Source organism: Lepidothrix coronata, unplaced genomic scaffold (genome assembly GCF_001604755.1).
Source record: "Lepidothrix coronata isolate B3197 unplaced genomic scaffold, Lepidothrix_coronata-1.0 Scaffold276, whole genome shotgun sequence".
Taxonomy (NCBI): Eukaryota; Metazoa; Chordata; class Aves; order Passeriformes; family Pipridae; genus Lepidothrix; species Lepidothrix coronata.
In genome coordinates, this window is record NW_016690456.1 from 714,276 (window position 1) to 734,377 (window position 20,102).

Genomic DNA, 20,102 nt, shown 5'->3' on the forward strand with positions numbered 1-20,102 from the left:
TGGTATATCACATTACACATCACTCTGCAGTAAGGATGTGCATGCACACAATGGGGAAGTAATATGAAGCTGGTTTAGTCAAGCTGGTGCAAAAGGCTGTGTGGATGTATTGCCCCTTAACCAGGTTTATTTTGGGTTAATTCATATCAAACAAGCAAACAAACAAAAAACAAAACCAAACCAAAAAAACCCCCCAAAAAACAACAAAGACAAAAGAGTCCTACCCTGAAAACAAAAGGAATGAAAGAATCATACAGAATTTCACATTCTTTTAGCTAACACTAAAGTAAGCCTGTACGTGAGTATGTGTATGGACAGACATAAAAACCAGTATGTTTCTTTAAAACCCTCACCTAGAGGACGTAAAAAGGGATTTTTGGGAGACTAAAGCAAAGCCAAGTGCAGTTACTGATTAATATGTCTTCATCACTGACCTTACGACCAAGAATATATGAAAATCAAATTTTTAATTTCCTATATATTTTACATGAGAGAGAAAAAAAAAAAGGCAATCCCAGAGTACTGCAAGAGGCACTGGTATTTCAAGCTTACTGCATAACCACAGATTTCCAAACCTTGATCAACTTTTCTGAATCAAGAAGAAAAAACATCAGTTTAAAATCTTAAGTATGATCAGAAGAGCATCAGAGGAAAAACTACCCTGGAAAGTTTTATCACACACTTGCCATGGTTTGTCATTTCTGCCAGCTTTGGCCTTCACTACAAATTGCCATTGCATTTACATATTTTATGAAAAGAATATGTGGAGAGCAAAGGAGGGAAGTGAAACATCAGCCTCGTGATCCCTTCTTTCAAAACACACTTCAGCCATTTCAAACTTGCCTTGGTGGACTCTGTAGTTTGTTAGTCCCTGTCTGACAGATGGGACAAGATATGTCAGTTGTGTATCACCAATATTTTATACTCTAAGAGCTCTGGTTACTTCACACATTCACGCATCTTCTTCCAAAAGGCAACAGGATTGGCATGGGAATAGGCAGGACAAAGACCAGTTTCCCAGAACAGCAGCAGTGCTATTTGTGCCTACTTGATTCAGCAGTATTTGGGATCCTGCACATTTGGGATCCTGCAGTATTTGGGATCCTGCACAGTCAGCCCAGAGGCATTGCCCTGGTTACAGTGTCCTGGGATGTTGCTGCAGATATCCTAGAATTCAGCCAGCAGAATCTAATTAGATTTAACAATTAGCTTTTACAAGAAACGAGTAACAAAAATCAAAGCCCAACATTATGAAGCTGCCATATTTTTTTTTTTTCCAAAGGAAAAATATCCTGCAGCATTTCCAGATTCCTGTATAGGCCAGTAGCCTGTCCCCCAAGACAGACACTTTTATTTGCCCTTAATAGCTAACTTAATATAAAGAGATTAAAACTGCTGGCTAAGCATACTAATAGACATCTATCAAACACATTTCTGTATATCAGATTCCTCAGCTGAGAGATTTGTATATGCAGTGAAGTTAAGCCTCTATGAAACAAAACAGAAAATCAGTTAATAGGTATCTAATGGTATCATACTGATTTACTATAGAAGGGCATAACACTAAGCCAGCTAAATGCAAGACAGCTCCTTTTACACAAAACTAAAGTCTGTAGTTTGCTAATCTAAAATACGAGTTGTCCTCACTTTTCCATGATAAAAGGAATTTGATAAATGTTAAATTACTGGGACAAGATTCAGTTCTGGAATATAAGAGCACATGATCGAAAAAAAGGCAGGAAAGTAGTTGAAACAGGAAACATCATCCTGTTTTCACTGAAACTGTTTGTATTATAAAAGAAAATAGCAACAGCTCACGGGTGTGCTAAACAACAAAGAACGTATTCCATGTCCATGATGTGAAAGAAGGTGCATGCTAAGTAGTCTTGCTCTCAGTTCAGAACCAGCCATGAATTTTGGAAAGAGGAAGTAGATTTACTGTCCTTTCCCAGTCATGTGCACTTGATAACATCATTCTTTACTGATGTATTCACAGAGAAACTGGGCAGCAGTTACTTGTGCTTAGACTTAACAGAAAGGTGACTTTATGGCAACCAAATACCAACGCTGTGGTTCAGAATCAGGAGGCTTCACAATACATCCAGCAGGCTCCTTAATGGCAATGCTTGTTCCCATCACAGCAGACTGAGGCTGTGGGTCTCTTCCTACATATCTATTGCATGAGTAATGGGCTCTGTGCAGGACACAGCTTTTGGGGAGCAGACTGTCAGATCTGTTTTCAAAAGTGACCTTGGCATTGGATAATTTTTTTTAAAATCAGCAGTGTATCTCAATGCAAATAATGCCCCAGTTTGCTGGAGGTCAGCTCGCTTCATTCAAGTGCTCCAATCTCTGCTCAGACAAGAACGTGCCACACTAACTCCAACTAAATGGCCAAATGATTAGTTCATCCTGTTTTGCTGCAAGCAAATTACTCTGCATTTTCACTTCAACTGAGTGACAGTAACAGGCAGCTGGGCTTACAGCTTTTTTGACTGCCCTAACGCTTTGCAGAGTGAATATTTACCAACAGCATTTACTTAGTTTTCTTTTACAAAATTAATACAAACAATTGAGGAAGTTCACATCAGCAATTAGCCCACCTGATAATACTTCTTAAACAAAAAACAAAGCACTGCTTCCAAGACAGGCATGTTCAAATTAATTTCCTGGAAACAAAAAAAAAAGCTTTTTGCTGATCTTCGCCAGACCTTGGTTGTAAAAGAATGAACACCACTGAACATTAAGTTCTCTGAGAAATGTGAATCTGTCTCAGGAATACATAACTTAGGTTTCTGCAGAAATTTCAGTTAGTGAGACAAAATCATGACAGATGGATTCACCAAAAAATATTTGAGGATGAGGCAATTTTTTTTAATCCAAAATGTATGGCACAAGCTCAAGACTGAAAATTTGGCTTAATTTCACTCTGTATCCAAAGGGATTTGACCTTAAATCCCTAAGAAAAATTTCCTAGTTCCAGTAGGGTTGAAGCTGAGCATTTACAGTCTCCCTGATGATGTAGTCCAGCATTTATAAAATACATTTACACACACACACACACACACTCATTTCTCCTTTTTCTTTCTTCACCCCATCTCCTACCCCTCTTCACTGTAGATACCGAAACTCAGCTTTTTTTTTAACCCAGATGAACCTCCAGACCATTACTTACCAACAGTGTAGGAAGGAAGGACTGAAATTCAGTGTGATCAGAAAAAAGCAATTGCCAGTTGTACTACTATGATCAAAAATATAGAAAAAATGCCCAATATCTACTGACCCCGACACTGTATCTCAGATCTAACAACGAGTGAGTAGTATTTACAAGCCCTCCACCAGACCTAAACAACCTCTACGATTTAGAAGATGCCCCCTCACAGAACAGATTATTATCATTTCAGCAATGCTTGGGAATGTTTGTGGTGAGAAAGGCTTGACATTGGGAGGTACTATCTGCTGGCAAATGGAAGTAGTATCTTTTGAAATCTTCTCTCTTGACTTTTGTCTTCCAAATGATGTGCTATACTCCTTTGTTGCTCTGCTACTCCCTTATTGCTCTACTAGTATTTGATTAGCTTTTGGGAAATGCCAGCTTGTTTCTGCTTCAGTAGCTTTGTCTAAAACCTTGAATTATCTTTCCTAGCTCTCTCAGAAAGCTATTTCCTACCTAATGTGTTTTATTAATCTGCTGTATTATTGGCAAAGCAAGCAGAATATTAAGTGGGATACTTCAGCAGTATCTGGTGTTAAAAAATATCTGGGAAATACTTGAAGTTGTACTGAACCATAACAACTTTTCCTCAGCTTTTTGACTGCAGAGCACTACAAACTTGGTCTCCATCATGATGTTTCAGTGGAATCTCACAACAAAACTCACAAAATCTTAAAGACTGGAAGGAGTACCATGATTTCCCAGTAACTATTATCTTAGTCCATGTATTTCTACTCCAAAATGTGAATAGGGGTGGGAACACATTACTGTGGTTTTAAGTTTTAGAGGTAAAAATATTCCTTTAAGAATTTTTTTGACTAAGCTGTGGCCCTGTGGCCAGATAAGTCTGCTGGAGAAACAATGCAAGGAAATCTACTCTTGGGGCACAACATAATGCTGTTTGCTTACATAAATATCAGGTTCATAAAAGCCAAGTCTTTCTGACAGAAACACGAGGAAGGATTTCAGTTTTATTTAGACATCAGTTTTTCCCTCTCCAGAATATTTAGCCATCTGCATAAAGCACAGTCATTGCACACCCCAAAGCTCTCCAAAAAGAAGCTTTCTGACCTCACTGTCAGCCATCTCCTCTTCCCAGGATTAAGCACACCCAGTTATTGATATATTTACTCTGATTTTGTCTCAGCCAACTGGTGCAACACCCTACCAGTGCAAACTCATCAAAAGCTTCCTGCAACCAGGCAGTTCATCCCAGCTGCTCAGGTCATACCAACACATGACCCATGATATAGGTCTTTATAAGCAAAATAAAAAATTAGAGGAAAAATGAGAAAAAAACCCATCCAAACAACACATCCATGAATCCACAATACATTTGCTTGAGTGTCCACTGGTGACACTGGCCTTAATGCCATCAGCATTAAGACTTTGACAACCTCCCTTTTTAGGTTATTCCTCCACCAAACCAACTATCATCTGGATATTATTGTATATTATATAATATAATTGCATATTTTACAAACTTGTAGTGAGATATCAGAAGTTTCTACAAAGCAGTTAAATAAGAGGTGTTTTCATCCTACCTTAACAACGTGAGCCTGTCTCCTTCTGCATCTTCTGTGTTGCTTCCCTGTGTAGAGAAAAGAAACAGAATGTACAAGGCTGGATTTCAATTCCAGACCGGTTTGGTCACTGTTCAGTCGTGCTGTTCTTGGCTATTTTCAGGAGGATAAACAGTACTTCTGGCTCTTGAAAGTGTTTGCAATGCTCTTGTTGTAGCCGACACTGCAGCCCAGCCCTAGTGAGAGAGCCAGAAACTCCAGCAGAATCCTAACAGAAACAGCTGGAAAATACACCAAAGGTCATCCAGGCGTCAAAGGTCATCCCCAAAGGTCTGATGTCATCCTGGGCTCACAGGTCATCCAAAAGGACAAATGGTCATGCAGGGTCAAAAGTCATCACGGGTTCAAAAAAGTTGCCAAAAGGTCAGAGGTCACCCAGAGCTCAAAGGTCAGCCATGTGGTCAAAGGTAACTGAAAAGGTCAAGAGGTCATTCAAAGGTATCCAAAAGGTCAAAGGTCATCAAAATGTCAGAGGTCATAAAGAGGTCAGAGCCTCTAAGGTCATTTAGGGGTCAAAGGTTTAACACACATGTACACCAGATAAAAGGGGGTTGCACTCTTAGAAGCAATTCTTACAACACATCCAAAACAAGTTTCCACACAACACCTGGTCATGCAAATGTGTCAATTCAAATGCACAAAGCCCACAGTTCTTCCATCCTTAACTCTTTCTGGAAATCACAATATCAATACAAAGGATGATAGATTTTTGCAGTGTCCACTGGAGTTTCAATTAGCAGAACAACTGCCAGGTGCTGGCTGGAATGAAGCACTGGAAAGACAGAGCTTCAGAAGGTGTTTATGATCCTTTCCATTCAAATTCCATTTCAATTCAAATTTCAGTTCAATGTCAAATGTCCTTTAGGCATTTTCTGCATTCAGATAAGAACTTTTAAATCACGAAAAATATAACATTATGTTTCCTATGTGGTTATCCATATCAATATGACTTAAAAACATTTGAATTAATTTTCCTGACTAAAATCTCGAGTTCATTTTGGTTCCTACAGTCAGGAACTTCAATGCACCTCAGAACTGGCCATATTGCAGGAGCCAGAAGCAAAGTGCCCAACCCTGAGCAATGGAGGCAGTAGCTCTCTGTACACCCCTGCCTGCCAACCAGCAGCTGGGATGGGCTGCTTGGTCCTTCCCTTTTTATTTTCTGTTTACTATTTTAAAATGGTAATAAATTCAAACCTACAGAGAGACCTCAGCTTGGATTCAGAAGAAAACTTTCCCAAGCCCAAACTTTGAGTGCAGTCTTTTCTCCTCCCTGAGAAAACTTGGCTCTGCAGCTTTCCACACTGATGTCTTGTATTCCATGTATTAAATTCCCTTCTGCTCAGGGCACCTGCAACTTTACACAATTTAAGAGCCGTGATAATCCTATAATTGGTTAGCATAGATACAAATATAATATATCGGTAGATACAAATATAAAAGAGTAAGAGCTCTTAGTTGGATAAGGGAGACATCTATAATGAACACCAACGTAGCCCAAGGGGAAAGATTTTAAAAGTCTTTCCCCAGACCAGCTGGAGCTTTTGCCATTTAAGACTGAACCACGTTTTCACTTTGAAAGACCTCAGTGGCGCTATTTTAATTTAAGAGACAATTTGAATCACATCCTGTGTTATCTGGACCCCGGACAGCTAGTGATGTAATTGGAAACTGGAAAAACCATTCCAGATTTGATACCCTATTCACTTTTCATCCTTTTGTTTCTTGTAATTTTTTCCTGCCTCAGTGCTATGGCCTGACCTAGAAAATTAGGTAATTACAAATATTCACCAGTTTGTAGTATAGACAGAAAAGTGTTAGCACAATTACATCTGTCATGTAGTTATCATATAGTAACTAAACAGCCACTACTTACCTAATCAGAGCTACCCAGGAGGAACTTGTCATGCACAAAAAGTGATCAAGTAACTTTCTATTAACTCAAGCCTCAAGTAATCTTAGAATAATTACCATGAAAATACAAAACTTCTTATTTAGTCCGGAGTCAGGGAAACACATGTGCTTAATTCCAAGAACTTCAATATGCTAAGTACTTGCTAAGTAGGCTGGCAAGCACTGAAATGCCTTGTTAAATAAAGCAAGACCTTAATCTTGAACACACACAAAGCACTTAGTGCCTGCCAAGAGGAATTTCATGCATAGTGCTGAACTACACGATTTCCGTTCATTTACATCCCTAACAGTAACAATGCTCAGCTGAAAAGGAAGATGATGAGCTCAAGAGCTCTCAGATCAATGGTTCGGCACGTGAGAATGCCCGCCGGGAACCCCAAACCTTTTCACTTTCATTCTTTGCTCTCCTGCCCCAATACATGCGTATAAATTCCAGCTTCACTATAAATCTCCTGACCGTAAATAAGGAATCGCAATTTTTCGATCTTGATCCCCGAATGTACCAGTTCTCACTTTTCAGCGCTGCCATGTGCTGGATTTACCAGCCAGTACATCTGCCTGAACGCGGCAGACACCCTGGGACAAGGAAAACTCCTGCTGGGCTGATGGTTGGGAACTCCTGGGGTGTCTGCTGTCTTGAGTTATTCCACAATCCTAAATCAGCCAGTTCCCAGAGCTCCGTGGCTGCAGTTCTCACTCAGGATGGGAAAGGTTCAATTCCCACATCTCCCCGGGAGCGCTCCCTAACCACTGCAAACTCCAGGGGGTGAGAGCATTCCATCCCACCCCATACAGCTGTCTTATTTTATTCTGCTTATTTATTGCTCCAATATTTTGTTAAAGATCTGGGAATTGAACCCAGGCCTCCCTCTGTCCCTGCAGTGACTGTAGGTTTAAGAGTCAGCATTATTTTTGGTTTTGATCATCTTTTAATTATTTCACGGTCTTCACTGGAACCTTTTCAGCAAGGGACACTGTTTTCTTCCTGAACTTTGCAATATAAACGAGGAAAATAAACTCTCTGTAGAAGCTATGGACAAAGCATAGCACACACAGCTTCACAGTTTATGTCACTGTACCTAAAACATACATAACTGTTTTTTAATCTCACAAAGATTTCTGCAAAAGAACAGATTTCTCCAGGGATCTTTGCAGTTAGTTAGGGTAAGAAATTGCTCTAATTAACAACTCATTCAAAATTTAAAATCCATCTAAGCAGTCTGGAGCCACAGAAAAAGAGAACAGCAAAATAAACAACATCATGTATCTGATAAACACAAACAAACACAATAATATTTTTTTTCTTTCCATTTTAAAGCTAGGGTTTGGCTCTGAATTTCTTGGCTTCTTCCACTAATAGCTAAGCCACTGCAGGATGGTTCACAAAGATATTGCACTTAACCAAACTGGTGTTTGAATGGAGAGTAAAATATGCCAAGGGGAGGACATTGGTTTGGCAGTACTATTTTAAGTCCAAAAACTGCAATGTAAAAGGTTCATGTCAATCAGTACAGTGAGGCAGTGCATAACAGAACTTTCACACTTTCTACAGCCACAAGTTTTCTAATACGAGTGACATTTCCAAGCTCCCTGGAAAATGCAAGTCACTAAATAAGTACTAAGAGGTCATTTTTGATCTGAAGGTTGCATGCTCATGGCTTTGCCTACCCCTGTTCAATTACCGGGAAAGAAATATTAAAAGGTGTCAGGAGTTTTAATTCTAGAGAAATTCAGAAGAGTCTCCTGCGAATTAAAGTGTCTCTTCAGCATTTCTGCATCTTTCCCACCATTTGCCCCATGTAAAAACATTCTTTATCCATACACATTTCTCCAAGAGGGATCTCCCTTTTCTGATGATGTGGCAGGAGGTGGGTAGAGAATATACTATTGCTTTTAATGTTGCCACTGAAGGCACTTTTTTCCAGAATCTACTAATACAAAAAAATCCAGCTTGTAGCCCCGAAGTCATCCTCTTCAGTGGCAGGAATATTTAGAGATAAGGCAGTATTTTCAAAAATGCACATCCCCATTACCCAGCATCTTCCCTGTGGTTTTTTGGACCTAACATTTTAATTTTTTTCTGCTAAACTTTACTATGATATATATTTTTACGGCCTCCTATTAAAAGAAAGTAAATATAAAAGCACTGTTGAGAGAGAAGGTATAACACCAAGTCTCAAAGAAAGGTTGCACACATTGCTGAATACGGTTCTGAAAATTCACAGCAAAATGAACCACTGTGAGCACACCCATGTGACACTTTATTGGAACATAACTTTTAAGAGATCACCTGATACTGGCAGAAAATAAAATGGGTTTCTTATAGGTACAGCAAATCTGAGCCAATATCTGACATTGCTTGGTTCAGTTATGCTCCAGCTATTTTGACACTTCCAAGAACTAGGAGCTACAATTTGCATTCAAAATACGAACAGACCTCAACAATGTATGTATTAATTTATGTATTTTTAACATATGCATCTTCTCTGAGCATGTAGCATGCCAGAATCACTATAAACCTCGCTTTCCTTTTTTTTTTAAATTACATTGTAGTACCCAGTAACACTGTTATAGATGATTAGGTTTACTATGCTCTTTGAAAGCTATTTCATTATTATATTTGATAGCCATTTAATAATCTGAGGTCATGTAACATCCAGAATGTACTAAATAAATTGGCCATGGTACCATGGTAAACCAGCAAGATTTTTTAAGATTTTTTAGTTACAACTGTAACCTATACCTGTACTAATTGCAATATTTTATCTCCATTTTAACCAGGATGAAATATTAGTGTGCCATTTGCTGTTGAGAATTCACCTTTTAAAAGGCACCTAGGAGTTTTTGAGCTATCCATGATTTTACCTCTAAGAAATATATTTAATTTTGAAAAGTATAATTTTACCAAAAAGACTCAAACCTATGATAGAAACAGAGTAGGACAAACATATCTTGAAATGGAAGATATTTAAGTATTCACTATCTCAATCAGTTATGTCTTTAATCTCAAAATTTATTAGTGGATCTATTATACAGAATATTGAAAATTAGTAGAGACAGAAGTGTTAAGTTTTGACTCTGTTTTCTCTCTCATTCTATGGTCAGAAAAGTTTAGTCCAGCTTTTCTGGAGTAGCAATTTGTTGTAGACTAAGGTTATCTCAGTTGATAAAAATTTAATGTAATATTGTTATTTTTAATATGTGGACAGTTTGTGAAAACTCCTGCATGCTAAAATTTTTAAATGTTTATTCCGTTAACAGAAACAGTTATTTTTAACTTGAAAATTTCACTCGGAGAGCTGATAAAAACCAGGCAATCATTCACTGCATTATCAACTCCTGAAGCTGATATAACTGTGAACTCAGCATTTCTTTACACTGATGCATGTGAGCTGGGTGAGAAACACTAAACTCCTAAAAAAGGCTTTATAATTACCGTGATTATATTTCTCTATAACATTTTTTCAATTTTTTAAATGTTTGATGCGTATTAAAACCTCAGTTTAGATATGTTACCTATGCTATTGGTTCCTTCCTCCCTGCCCAAACTCAGACCTGCAGCATGAGGCCCTGCGATGCCACTTCACTGCAGTGCTCAGAAAGCATCTTTAGAGGGTTTACTTTCCCCGATAAAATTCCTTGATTGGCTCTTCACAGACTTCTAACGAGAAGCTTTAAAGTGCCTGCTTCACAATAGCATTAAAATAAAACCTGTCCTGTTCACTTACTGTTCAAGCTGGCCTGAAAGTCAGCTTTCTACCTACCTCAAATTGCCACTGACACATGGGCTCACAGCACACAATTGTTCTGGCACTTGACATGCCAGATAGACAAATATTTTGAAGATGCAGGAGTTCTAACCCTTCCCTTTTAGTCTCTTCTTAAAAGGTTCCTGCTAATGTCTCACCTATAAGCTTCAGAATCGATTTATTGTCTTACTGTGCTCATTGGCACTGAGTTTTTGGGGGCAAGGAGCAGAATGAGAATGCGTTTCACTACCAGTCTGGTTTTCTGTGAGCCAGAAACAAGAACAACTGCAACAGTGTCAGGGCTGATTTGGTTTTGAACACAGTAAGATAAACTCTAATTTGGGAAGCCTGTAGCTAAATGAAATGTTAGTAATAATTTAGTGCAGCCTAGTTTGGGAAAGGGACATAGAAATGCTTTGGAAACAATTTTCATTGCTTAAAAAATAAAAATCAACCAAACATCAAAACATACAGTATTTAGGCATGGACACAACACATAGAAAAGGCTCTGAGATAGGGGTATGTTGCAACCCCACAGATTTTTTAAGGCATTGTTATGTCTGTCAGTTTTTCCACCTTTTGAGAAACTCTTAAGCCACTCCTGGAAAAAATCCAAGAAAAATCCTCTCTGCTCTCCTTCATAAGCCATGGTTAATTAACAAAAGGCCTGACAGTGCTCTCCGTGCAGGCAGGCAATGCCACCAAAGTTCCCTCCTTAAAGAAAAGCACTTTTAACCTTCCAGGCATTTGAAACACCACCTTCATCACCAGACTTCAACTGCACAGCTGCATTTACATCTCCACCCCCACCCCCTATGTCCTTACATAATTTCTGTGGCCAAACATCACATCACAGGGATCTCAGGTCAGGTGGCAGCTGTTGTGAGTGCAGTGCCAGACCAGCAGCTTATAGAGCAAGTTGTCTCAGCAGACTGACCATCAACAGGGGTATTGATAGTTCCCAGAACACCTGATCTGCTTCGTGCTGGAAAACAGGAGCAAAAAGGCTAAAAGCTAGCTCCCAAGAAGCTTATAAATTCAAATTTTGTAGTTACTCTTTTAACTTCTTTCCACAATAATAAAGAGTGAGAGAGATTATTTCTTTTCCTGCAAAAAGAAAACACTACAGCCTTCTGTACAAACCCGGTTGGAACACATGCCCTTGTTCAGCAGATAAGAGAAAATTAGAACTACATTCACAGCTATTTGTTACTATTTAAGTTAAATAACAGAGAGGGCAGAAGAGAGCAGTCCCAAATGGTGGCATGTGGGGAAAACCATTCCGCTACATTAAAGATGTGCTTTTAATTAACTTTGTTCTGAATGATTATAATTAAAGATTTTACCACAGGTCTTCTTAGCATAATTACCTTCTATTTCCTTGCACAGTGCACATTCCCAGGAAATAGGAATCAAGACTATTTCTTAATTTAAATGCTTCCTTAATTATTTTAAAAGTTATTGGTTTAAATAGTTCTATTATTGAGGTTTTCTTTGTGCTCTTTTGGTCCTTTTCATATTCTTATAGGCTTTTCCCAGACCTCAGGAACATCTTTCAGGCAGTCAGGTGCATTTCTAAGCAGTTAGCAAATGATGAGTTGCATTTTATTATGTTTGGATCCAGAAAACAAGTTAATACAGAGCTTTATAAATTTGCTTTGGGATCTGGGAATAAAATGGCTCATTTTTGTCACTGGTGCTGCATATATGATACCAAATTTCTTTCAATTTTGTTCTGGAGATTGGTATCTCCTTTACTGATACAAGTCTCAGCAAATGACCTTGTTGCACATCAGCTGTTGCAATGTGTGCTGAATAAAAAAGATTGAGCATGTATCCTGATTTATTTGAAGACTAATTGTGCAGATCAATGCATTCAGTAGTAATTCCTTTGTTTCCTATTAATATTTCTGCTGATAACATAAAGACATATTGAGAACTGGCAATTGAAAAACACAGGCCAAGAGAAACAGGCTCCTGCTTCTCACCTGCGCTGCGAAGATATACTGGGTCACATCTTTCCTGTGAGTTTGAGATTCATAGTTCACCATGTTATTAAAACAGAAAGACAGAGATGGCTGAAGATAGGATTTAATGAAGGAAGGGCAAGAATAATGCACAAAGGAGAAGGATTTAAGGCAGCGTCCTGTCCTCTCTTGTATCAGTTCCTGCCAGCTCTGCAGCAGTTTTTGGCGTGCAAGATTATGTTCTGAAATTCTCCTTAAACGTATCTTCCAGTGTAGGGAAAACAAGCAGTAATAACTCAAGAATAAACAGGATCATTCATCTTTTCCTTATTTTTATCTCTGATGATGTTATCTTTACACTGAAATATTACCCAGCCAGAGACAGCTTTTAGGAATTGAAGACACCTTTGAGGCAGCATCTCCTGAGACAGAGCATCAGGTAGCTTAAATGTTGGTTGCAGCTTGACAGACAGAACCTCTGGTGCTGATATCACATTCCCAGAGCTATCAGTGTTCAGCCCAGCTGGGAAGCCGTTGGCAGAATTCCCCACATTCCTGCATCAGTGTGCATCAGGGAATTACCAGGGAGATGGATGCATGAGGCTGCGTGCTCACCTACACGTGGCACAGCATTGCAGATACCGACCTTCCAGCCACAAGTTCTCATTTAATATATTAATTCAATAAATACATGCAGGAAAAAATTTAAAGGGCATTTAGAAGCTATGGCATTGTAAATCTAACACCATCTAATGCCTCCATTATAGCCTTCTCCATCACCCCCCAGAAAGGTATTCTCTATATGACCATCTACAACACTTCAGCTATCCCTGTAGCTATTGTAATAAGACTTTGATAGCAACTGATGCTGGTAATTCAATTATTGTTGAATAAGTCACCTTATGTCTTTTGGTTTTCTCTTTCTATATTAAGGAGATCAACAGACAGCAAACTGAGAAAAAATTATTTCCATTCTGTCACTATTTGGGAGTAAATAAAGAAAAGAGAATTTTCCATAAGTCCCCACTTGGGACTCCAACTACTCTTTTCTTTCATTATAACCCCTCCTCAAAATTGGGTATCTGGCTGTAACTAGATAAAAATTGAGCCTTCTTTGAAATAAACAGGCATTTCTGTGTGTGAGCTTTCAAAGAAAGGCAGAAAAAATTCTGTTTATTTAAACTCTTGTTCAGAGCAAGACCTTGTTACTGTTGGCTCTTACCAAGCAAGCCTAGAGCATAGGCAGCTTTTGCCAAGAAACACTGAGATTCTTCCTTGTAGAGTAATTCTCAAGCTTCTGGCTGTCTTGTTCCCACAGTGCTTCATTAGCTGCAGAATTGAGTAAAATTGGTTCTGTTTACATAAGAAGAGATATTAATAGAGTCTCTGCTCGTTTCCCTTGCATGCCATGCAAGGACATACAAAATAACCAATTTAGTTAACACACAGGTGAAACCCTTCTGCTAAGTGGCCTCTAAGGTAAGCAGGGTTAAAGCAGAAAGTAGAAATTTCATTGGGGATTGATTCTGGAGGCACAAATGGGGGGTAAAGAGACATAAATCACATTGAAAGTAACTAGTAGGTCTGTATTCCAAGAATTTTAAAAGTTAAGGCCTACAGAGCCTACTTTCTACCCACATTTTATATCAGTGTTATCTTCCATCTTGCTCAGTATGTGCTAGAGGAAATCTGTATTTAGTGCACTAAACAAACCCAAAAAACCTATACAAACTCAAGAGAAGAACTGCTGAACGACCTGTCCCTACCTGTGCACCCCATTCCCAGTGCTTCTCCTTATTTCAGTGGGAATATTTGCCTGAGACATGTACGAACCACTTCAACAGAGCCTCTACTTATTCAGAACTCTCTTTATGATCAAGTTTCACTCCACCTTTTCTTATACTGAGGAACAAAGGAAGGAGATGAAACCAAGGTTACAAGTCAGTTACAAGGCTTAATCTTTCCACTGTCCACTCAGTAACCTGGCTTAAATCTCATTGCCTGACTTCTGCCAGCAGCTTGCACTGTTTATCTTCCCTGTTCCCAGGAAAAGCAAGGCTTCCAACACAAACATCCCAGGGCAGCATTGCATCTCATCTGACAAATAGGAGCACAAAGGCTGTAAAGAAGCAGCATCCCTACTTTCTGCTCACCTCTGGGTAGTGTGCAAGAGCTGGTTGTGAGTCAGCTTTCTCACGTAGAATGGGGAAAGGAAGGAAGAATGAGCAATAGGTACCTGAAGACAAGTTTTGGCAAAGCAGGAGAAGCTAACTACAACAGTAAGTGCCTCTCTGCGACAAAGTGTTGCATTCCCTAAGCAGAACTGAGCTAATGTGGCCCCAGGGATACCCTAAACATCCAGCTGCCTCTATTCCAAAGATGCCATGTGCCTGTAGAAAAGCCTACCAACATACCATCAATTATAGGAAGAGACTAAAAATACTGTAAACTACAGAAATTGTAAGAAATGAGGGCTTGTGTAAAAAAGCTTTTGCAATGCACAAGAGTAAAACAAGCTGCTATTGGCACATCCCAAACCTTTAATGAGTCTTTTCTCTATTTTGATGTTGCTATCAACTGTATGTAATTGGTGTCAAGCCCCCCACATGCTCACACATTTGGCTGTCCAGTTGTTGGGCAAACTCTTTGTTCTGAATGCCTACAGAGACATTGCAAACAGTGCTTTCTGCAAATAAAGTGCTGTCACTGCCTGGAAAATAGCTCATGGACACAGACAACTCGGAGACATGGCAACTCTTTGGCTTCTCAGGAATGACAAGAAGCCAACAAACAATACCGATTTTATATTCAAATCCAAATGAATCCCATCTCAAAGTAAGTGTTTTTAGAATGTTTGAGGAAGGTTTCCAGCACACACAGATTTTGAGAATATATGTTGACATTCTGTAGGGCAATCGAGGAAATGTAACTTGAGCAGAGCTGGCAGGGAAATCCAGCTCAGCTCCCTTTAACATGCAAGCTCACAGAGCAGCTAAAAAGGAAAGCTGAGATGGCGCGGAAGAGATTTCAGTTCTGAGACAGATTGTGCACTGCACTGTGGTGAGAACTGTGAAATTGGTAGGTAACGAAAAAGCATCTGAGAAAAAAGAGAATGGTGATGGGGAGGAATGCTGGGAAACACCCTTCACTCTTTCAGATTAATCCTGACAATATTGTCATAAATTCTTCTTTTCCCAATTCCTCTTTTTTTGTTGAAAGAGCTAAATTAACACACAAATTCACAGAAAAATACTGGCAGTAGGCTGAGGCCAGACAAACTACCTTGGCTTACTTGACTTAATTACAAAGATTTTTATAGGGGACCATCAGTTCACAATTCAAGAAATGTAGCACGTATAGAGAATGACAAAATAGGGGGAAAAAACTGAACCACATGAAAAGCATAAGCACAAAGGGTCTGATTTTAAAGGGCATTTGAAAACTTTAAAAGTTGTAATGGATATATTTAAGCTGTCTTTGGAAGCTCAGTGTCTAAAAGCATGACAAAGTGCATGAAGACTTAAAGTGACATGTTAGTGAAATCCTTGCTTTGCTCTGTTTCTAAGCATCAGTCTGACTTTGTTCCTTCACCAGTTTTGGGGTGTTTTCTAATGAGGATAAAAATACATCTTTGGGCCTGCATTAACACAAGTACAGAAACATCCCAGATCTGAGAGCAACAGTGCACAGAGGGTGTCTGTCCTATTCCCCATCTCTTACCCACTGGGCACAAGCAAAGCAGAGCTGAGACAGAGAGCTTAAGAGGAGGTGGAAATGCACACAGTGCTTGCTCTCTTCCTTCTCTTGGGATACTTCTTCTGTCCTCTTCTTGTGCAAGAGGAGAACAGAGGTGATTGCTTTTTAATTATGAAGTTCTGAACTTAAATTCATTGAACACCAAGTGATATTAACCATTAGTTCTCAGTGTTCATCCTCACTGAAAGCACAACGGCATCTGTAAGGACAGTGTATTTGCACTGACAGCACTGTTGTGCTGAGAACCAAGTGGGAAAACAAATATCTGAGATTTTATTGTACTAGTTGAATGCAACGCATTATCAGCCCAGTTTTTACATGAAATTTCATCAAGGATATAATAAATATTCCCTAGAAAAGCCTTATCAAACCTTGCTTATAAACATGCTCAGTTTCTACTTTGATGAGTTGGTATTTCCTGCCTAAAAACAGGCCTGACTGAAAAACTGCCCATCTTTGACCCCCACTGATCAAGCAAAAGTCCTGTGGTTAAGAGCACTGAGTCAGCAAAAGCTTACCAGAGCTACTGAGACAGCAGGTATGCACTTCAATGCTCCTTTCACAGAAGTGAAGAAGAAATCACAGAAAAACTAAGGTAGCTCATGAATAATCTGATTTCTCTAAGGGGAAAAAAAAATGGTCCTTAAAACTAATGACTCTTGCAGCTACTTTGATGGCATCAAAGACTGGAAAACGTCAAATACAGCAGCAGCCAACAGAGAGCATCCATCCCTGTGGTATCACTAGGTGTTACAGATGAGCTTAATCAGCTGGCAAAGAAAAATTTGAAAAGGGATATGGAAACATAATATTAAGAAATGCATACATCATACTGAACCATTAATTCAGCTCATTCTGGAACATGCTCGTGTCTGCCAGTGCTGTGGTTTAATAGGGAGCCTATGAAACTCAGAATGCAATTAAGTCTTGGGAGAGGCACAGTTGGAGGCTGTGGCAGTTTCTATAGCAACCTGAAAGGCTCAAGACTAGTAACGGGAGATTAACTTAAAGGCAAGATAAGTACGTAAATATAGCTCTCAATTACCATTTTCTCTGCTGCCAAATGGGCCACGTATTTTCAATTTAAACAATACAGAAATGCACTCAGATGTCCTACTTGTTATTAAATAGGGCAAAAATAGCCTTTAAAAACACACTGCTGTAAAAATTCTGACAGTTTCAGAATCAGGGAATCATCTAAACCCCACTAATTAATTCAATCAAAATGGAAAGCACTGAACTTGAATGCTGCCAGAAGATTAGAAGGAGCCTTCAAGATAGGGAACATGACAGCCATAGTAAGAGTTTGCTGATGTCAACACACTGTACGCTTATGAACAAATCCTCTTGACATGTTTTTCTGGATTACGCCTCAGATCAGGTTTTAAGTCTCCAAAAGAGAGAGGGCAAGATTAAGAAGAATTTTGTAAGCACTACAGGCTTTTTTTCTTTCTTTTTCTTTTAATTTTATTTTAATACTCTCTTCAGTAAGAAAGACAGCACTGATGAAACCTCATCCACTATTTTTCCTGGCACTTTAGAGCCTTTATTCAAAGGTTCAGTTGAGACTGCAGTCACCCTTTTGAACTCCTGTCCACCTTACTTAAAAATAAAAGAAAACAGTACATGAAAGAGATTCCTGGCCACATCCCTAGTGCAGTCAGTTGCTCTGAACTTGTTGTATTTCATCATTTAGAAACAACTGATACATGCATAGCACATTCAGGAATACGTATTTAACCCAATCCAGCCTGCTGAGAAACACAGAGCCAGCAGTGGCCCCTCTGCACAGCACTGGGCTGTCCTGCATTGGGTCTTTTTGCTGCAGACTAATGAAAGAAATGTAGCATCACCCCTACTTCACTACTGTTTGGTGAATCCAAGGTTAATTCACAATGTGTTCCAAGGATTACTAAGGAACAACACACACCTCTTCACCTGACCCAACCGTGCCTTCAAACCCTCAATAGTTTTACTTGCATGGTGAGCTTTTTTGGTTGGAATTGGTTCACTTGTTGCCTGTTGGAGGAAAGAATGCAGATGCCCTGTGCAAATGCCAAGAGGGTGCTGTTATTTAGTGAAAATATGTGTTCCACTTAAGATATTCCAACCCGTTCATGGTAATAACTAAGCAGCACCTAGAGTGATGAGACTGGAAGAGCATTATTAAAGGTTGGACTCCATGAGCTTGGAGGTTTTTCCTAACCTTAATGATCTTCACAATGGAATTTGTGATCTGCTTCTGCTATGGTGGGAATTTGCCTGTTGTACGTGCAGAGGAGAAGAGAAGAGTAACTTGATATTTTTTTTTTGTCAAGAGAAGGCTTCAGAGTGACCTAACTGGGGCCTTCCAGTACCTGGAGGGAGCCTACAAGAAAGATGGAAGAGGGACTATCCACAAGGACATGTAGTGATACGACAACGGGGAATGGTTTTAAACTGAAAGAGAGTAGGTTTAGATTAGATAGTAGGAAGAAATTCTTTGCTGTGAGGGTGGTGAGACACTGAAACAGGTTGTCCAGAGAAGTTGTGAATCCCTAGAAATGTTCAAGGCCTGGTTGCATGAGGCTCTGAGCAACCTGGTCTAGTGGAAGGTGTCCCTGCCCACGACCAGGGGTTGGAACAAGATGATATTTAAGGTCCTTTCAAACCCAAGTCATTCTATGATTCTCTGCCATTAGTTAAATACTTCATCTCATAAAATGCCTTGAAGGTACTTTGGTTCAGGAACAGTACTCTCCTTTCCACAAGAACATTCCAGACACAAAACTGGCTTTACTCAGGGAGCTTCACCTCATCAGAGTAGAGGTGATACAGAAATAACCTTTTCAGTAGCATAGCTGGGCACTGATCCATTGATGGCTTCTAACATTTGGGCTCAGGCCCTTATTCTCTACCCAAAACAACTGAGAGCCAATGAAGAGCATGAAATTCACTAGGATTTTCTGCAACGTTTTCCCTTCCAGGGGAAAAACAAACAAACAAATAGTCAAAATAAAACAAAACAAAAAGTCAAAGTCTGCAACAAGACCTAGAGAACCAGGCTGAGAAGCATTGAGGTAGGGAAGAAACCTTCCCATCCCTCTCTGTGAGAAGCAATTTACATCACCTCTATCAGTACAATATCTAATTTATACATAGGTGATTTCTCCTTGCTTTAGTGTCGAAGTCAGTTTAAAGAAAACAGAAGTTCTCTATCAACCGGCACCTCAGGAAGTCCCCCATCATCCCCACATCACCATTGGCCAATCAGTGCTCAAATCAGTCCACCAGTTTAATTACCTAGGCAGCCTCATCTCCTTGGATGGTAAGATTGACAGGGAGATAGACAACAGGTTGGCAAAGGCGTATAGTGCTTTTGGAAAGCTTCATAAAAGAGTTGGGCAAAATAAACACTTGAAGAAAAGTACAAAGATCAGTGTTTACAGAGCCATTGTGCTGTCTGCTCTGTTATATGGATCTGAATCGTGGGTCATCCACCGCCACCACCTGCGTCTCCTAGAACGCTTCCATCAACGCTGCCTCTGTACAATCCTAAACATCCACTGGTCAGATTATGTGACCAATACATCTGTTCTAGAACAAGCAGCTGTCACAAGTATTGAGGCCATGTTACCGAGAACACAGCTGCACTGGGCAGGGCACGTCTCCAGGATGAAGGACCTTGACATCGCCTCCCTAAGATCCTGCTTTGTGGTGAACTTGCCACCGGCTGCCACAAGAGAGGAGCCCCGAAGAGGAGATACAAGGACTCCCTGAAACAACATCTCAGCCTTGGCCATATTGACCAACATGGACTACTCTGGCCTCCAATCGGGAGGCCTGGAGACACACCATCTATAACGCTGCTGATGCCTTTGACAACGCACGCAGGATCACCCTTGAGGAGAAAAGACAACGCAGAAAGAACTGTGCCTTG

The 20,102-nt window shown here is 39.7% G+C and overlaps 1 long non-coding RNA gene across 1 annotated transcript in view; it reads right to left on the reverse strand.

The window, feature by feature from the left end:
* Window positions 1–2,312: 2,312 nt before the first annotated feature.
* LOC108507958 overlaps window positions 2,313–20,102 on the reverse strand; it is a 28,917-nt gene continuing 11,127 nt past the window's right edge. Inside the window, exons 3-4 of the long non-coding RNA XR_001878304.1 lie at window positions 6,813–6,819; window positions 2,313–2,326 (exon numbers count right to left, since the gene is read on the reverse strand). This is a non-coding gene — a long non-coding RNA (uncharacterized LOC108507958). The remainder of the gene's footprint in view (window positions 2,327–6,812; window positions 6,820–20,102) is intronic.